Source organism: Cibotium barometz, chromosome 6 (genome assembly GCF_041138505.1).
Source record: "Cibotium barometz isolate CiBa-2024 chromosome 6, ASM4113850v1, whole genome shotgun sequence".
Classification (NCBI taxonomy): domain Eukaryota; kingdom Viridiplantae; phylum Streptophyta; class Polypodiopsida; order Cyatheales; family Cibotiaceae; genus Cibotium; species Cibotium barometz.
This window is the reverse complement of record NC_141051.1, coordinates 28,312,700-28,318,296: the sequence shown is the minus strand read 5'-3', so window position 1 is coordinate 28,318,296 and position 5,597 is coordinate 28,312,700.

The following is a 5,597-nucleotide window of genomic DNA, read 5'->3' as shown; positions in this document are numbered from 1 at the left end:
ATACATGCACGAATCTGTCTGTGACTTCTAGTGACTCTCCTTGGCAACCGGAGGTCTATCTCCTCGAGGTTAAGGTCTACCTGTTGAACATGTGCTTCTTTCTCTACTTGGCTCATCGAAGATGTAGAGGAGACCTCAGCCAAAAGCTTATGTAGTCATGTTCCTTCAGATCCACAAGGGACTCTTAACACAATCCTATATAGCAAAGAAAAACATTTTGCTCGATAGTTTACTACAAAAAATGAACATATCTAGTAAAAGTCCGGATCTAGGAAAAGTTCCGTTCCATAACACTTCCTAGTTCTTCATTCTAGGAAAGCACTTGCTATATAGCAAATAAACAAGCAAAAAATCCCTATATAGTAAACTATGCAATAAAAAGTTGCTATATAGCAAAAGTCATGAAAGCATTCACTATATGTAATCGATCTAGGAAACTTTCCTATATATTAATCTATATAGAAAAATATTGCTATATAGTAATCAATAATAAAAAATTACTATATAGTGATTTATCTAGTTAAATATTACTATATATAATTTATCTAATAAAATATTACTATATAGCAAATTAATATGTAAAAAATCATTATATAATAATGGTGGTTACATTTTTAAAAAAAGTTCAAGATTAGTTTTTTAAAAGAGAAATACATTGAAAGTTAGGTTTTTTATTTTACTAAGTGTTGTTATTCAAATGATTTCTATATATCATAGAGAATATTGTACGATTATGTAGATAGCTAAAGACACACATTAACTTTGAGAGAGAGATTCAAAGTAATTTTTACTCTATGTAGTAGAGAATATTGCACTATTATGTGGATACTCAAAGACACCCACATTTCATTTTTATGTGTATGCACGAGAGAGAGAGAGAGAGAGAGAGAGAGAGAGAGAGAGAGAAATAGATTTGGAGCATTTTTAAGAGTACTGATAAATTCATAAATACTTATAGATTTGGAGCATTTTTAAGAATACTTATAAAGTAAAATTCATAAATTTCATCATCAACACCTAGGTCATAATATTTTAAAACAAAAAGCTTCTTTTACACTTTATAACTAAATAGCTTACTCCAAAATAATATTTCTAAATAGCTAAAGCTTTTAAATAATTTTAGATAAAAAACATTATAATAGTTTGAGATAAAAAATCACAATAGCTTGAGATTAAAAAAAATAAAAGTAGATAAAAACAATACATTACTGTGAGATCTTAATTAATTGAAAGATCCCTGCCCTCTCTGCGCAACGAATTTTGGGGTGCTAGCAGCGGAAGTAGTACTTCTTACGAAGGGTAGGGTCCCTCACTTGGGGCCTCGCCCCACGGATATTGGAACAAGAGACTAATTCCTCGGTTCTTCCAAAACCAAACTCGAAAAAAAACTTCCCTCGCCCAGAAAGCACAGGCGATTCCTTCATGATATTTTTACTCTAACATATTCAAAAGTCTTAACTAACTGAACTGATCTGATGAACCCGTAAGTCCCTTAGTCAGAACAAGGAAAAGATCTCACTTGGATCATAGAGACCAACGCTTTTTTCCTCCTTGAGAGGCACAGCTGTTGATTCTTTTCCATAGACCATTTTTTTTAATCCGGGATTTACTTCAACTATCGTACCAACAGAAGTTTAATCTCATTTTAGGGATCCATCAGTCCAGCTAACCCCATCTAGTCCCATGGGTTAGCCAACTACCCAACCACTGTAGTGATGGGATCCGATTAGGAATTAGGTTAGGTTTTGTCTTGGGTACCAGGGAAAAGAGTTCCTAGGCCCCCTAGCCGGATATTCATGCAAACTTAAAACTTGTCACACCACTTGCACACCCAATATCAAATTGCCTTTTTCACATATTCAACTGTCTTTAAAACAATCATTTAATGAAACCATAGTGTCACTTATCATAATCCTCCAAAATATCTGGTTGAATTCTTATTTTCAAACATTCCTTCAATGGTGTACCTATGGCATCATTGGCAACCAGAACGCTCACCACCTGTCCACTTAGGGACCTTTTCTATAGTTCCTAGCTCATAGTACCCGGCAATATAATCACATAAGAATATCTAGATGGATTCTCCATTGAAGATCAGCAAGATCAACCAACAAATCCATATAAAAGAGCCATGGACTCATCCGTATTGAGGACCAGCAAGGTCAATCAACCAAATCCATGTCCGAATATAGAAAACAACTCTTACTCCTTGTTCCAATATCTTCCCCGACGTACGTGTGGGTATCTTCGGTGACCTAGAGCCTAAGCACCGTATGGTCAGCACCCTCTAGGATCCTTCGCAGGTCACCTAGTGCTTCACTCAGCCGCTTCCTTGGTCTCTCATCCACCGTACCGGAAAGCTCACCATTTAAATCGAATCGAGGCTGGTCAAGACCTCGGTCAACCTTGCTATGCGAGACATCCTCTGTTGACTCTCCGTTAGCTGTTACAACTTTAACAGTTAGGTCTCTCCACGACCTCATTCACAAGACGGTCAAAATGCTTCCCTAGCATTCTTGACATAAAACAGTCATTTAAAAACACGTCATAAATACTGTTTCTATGATGAATTCCTGTCATTCCACATTGTTCCACATCAATCCACATTATTTAATCCACAATCATTTCATATGTATTCCCATTCTCATCCAATCACATCATTTTCCATCTCATCACTTCTTTCCTCATTTATCCTCATCAGATCTCATCCACTCGCATCTACCCATATCCACATCACTTCACAAAACATCCATTCATTCACAATTATTTGATTCACATCACATCCATCCATCCATTCATTCACATTTATCCGATTCATATCACATTCATCCATCCATTCATTCACATTTATCTGTCTCATATCACATCCATCCATCCATTCATTCACATTTATCTGATTCACATCACATCCATCCATTCATTCATTCATATTTATATGATTTGCATCACATCCCATATCATTCATTCACATCTCGATTCACAACACATCACATCTCCTTCATTCACAACCATCACGTTCACATCCACATATATTCTTTCACATACACATCCACATCCATTCTTTCACATACCTCCACAGCCATTCTTTCACATACCTCCACAGCCATTATTTCACATACATCCACATCCATCCATTCACATACATCCATTCACATCCCGATTCATAACACATCACATCGCATCCCATTCACTCACATCTATCCATTTCTCATCACATCGCCTCCATCCATTCACATTCACATCCACATTTACTCTTTCACATACACATCCACATCCATACTCATCACATACACATCCACATCTATTCTTCCACATACATCCACATACATACTCATCACATACACATCCACATCTATTCTTCCACATACATCCACATCCATACTCATCACATACACATCCACATCTATTCTTCCACATACATCCATATCCATTCTCATCACATACACATCCACATCTATTCTTCCACATACATCCACATCCATACTCATCACATACACATCCACATCTATTCTTCCACATACATCCATATCCATTCTCATCACATACACATCCACATCTTTTCTTTCACATACATCCATATCCATTCTCATCACATACACATCCACATCTATTCTTCCACATACATCCACATCCATACTCATCTCATACACATCCAAATCTATTCTTCCACATACATCCATATCCATTCTCATCACATACACATCCACATCTATTCTTCCACATACATCCACATACATACTCATCACATACACATCCACATCTATTCTTCCACATACATCCACATATCATTTCAAAGGGTCACAACTTAGTTTCAGAATTGGCGAGAGTTTTGAGAGTATTTTTCTAAACTAGTCTGACACCTTTTTTCCTTGAAACTGACAAAAGAGATTGGTCTTGGACATAGTCTGCTTCAAAGTTTGGCCTTGGACATAGTCTGCTTAAAAGTTTGCGTCTAATAAGATTTTTCTTAAACTATCTTTCTCGAAAAGGTTTGATAATTTAGTTACTACTTTACTGAATTTCTTTCTTTGAATATTCACTTAACTGATCTACGAATTCCAATGAGAAATAAATTAATCAATTATCTGAATATTTCATTCTCGAGAGATCTCCTGAATTTTCTTTTTTACAATCCTGAGTGAATATAAAACGATAGATATTCTTTCTTTTAATAATAATTCCGTTATGCATCTTTCTATGCATAAAATTAAATTTAATGAAAATAACACTTTTGAAATAAAAATAATTCCTTTATGCATCATTCTATGCATAAAATCAATTTTAATGAGAATAACACTTTTGAATTAAAAATAATTCCTTTATGCATCTTTCTATGCATAAAATCAAATTTAATGAGAATAAAACTTTTGAAATTAAAATATTTCCTTTATGCATCTTTTTATGCATAAAATCAATTTTAATGAGAATAACACTTTTGAAATAAAAATAAATTTCTTTATGCATCTTTTTATGCGTAAAATTAAATTTTAATGAGAATAACACTTTTGAAATAAAAATAAATTTCTTTATGCATCTTTCTATGCATAAAATCAAATTTGATGAGAATAACACTTTTGAAATAAAAAATAATTTATTTATGCATCTTTCTATGCATAAAATAAAATTTGATGAGAATAACACTTTTGAAAGAAAAAAATAATTTCTTTATGCATCTTTCTATGCATAAAATCAAATTTGATGAGAATAACACTTTTGAAATAAAAAAATAATTTCTTTATGCATCTTTCTATATGCATAAAATCAAATTTGATGAGAATAACACTTTTGAAATAAAAAAATAATTTCTTTATGCATCTTTCTATATGCATAAAATCAAATTTGATGAGAATAACACTTTTGAAATAAAAAAAATTCTTTATGCATCTTTCTATGCATAAAATCAAATTTGATGAGAATAACACTTTTGAAGTAAAAAAAAATCTTTATGCATCTTTCTATGCATAAAATCAATTTTGATGAGAATAACACTTTTGAAATGAAAATAAATTTCTTTATGCATCTCTCTATGCATAAAATCAATTTTGATGAGAATAACACTTTTGAAATAAAAATAAATTTCTTTGTGCATCTTTCTATGCATAAAAACAAATTTGATGAGATTAACACTTTTGAAATAAAAATAAATTTCTTTACATGGAGTAATTAGGATATTTCTTTTAGATGCAAAGAAGGGTGAAAATTGCTCTTTTGAATTAACATAAAAACAAACTTTATTTTCCACAAAATTCTGGAAAATTTTACCATAACCTTGTTTGTATGGCTAACCATTTCTCAATTTTAGCATTCAATTTATGACTTGAATTAATCCAATTTGAATTCTAATATCTCTAACTACTCCATTTTCCAAAAATCAAGAGAGTAAACAATGAAAAGATTTTAATCAATCTTTTAATTAAACTTTCTAGGATTAAGAAGGGCTGAATTATAAAGAAGAGAAGAGGGTGGCCTTTCCATCAAGGAATAGCATCAGATTTTAAATTCAAACATTTGCAAAGCATAAAGTTAAGAAAATCATAGATTTAGAATTCACAATAAGTAAGAATTAAGCTTACATGGAGCTTGTAAGCTATCCTTTG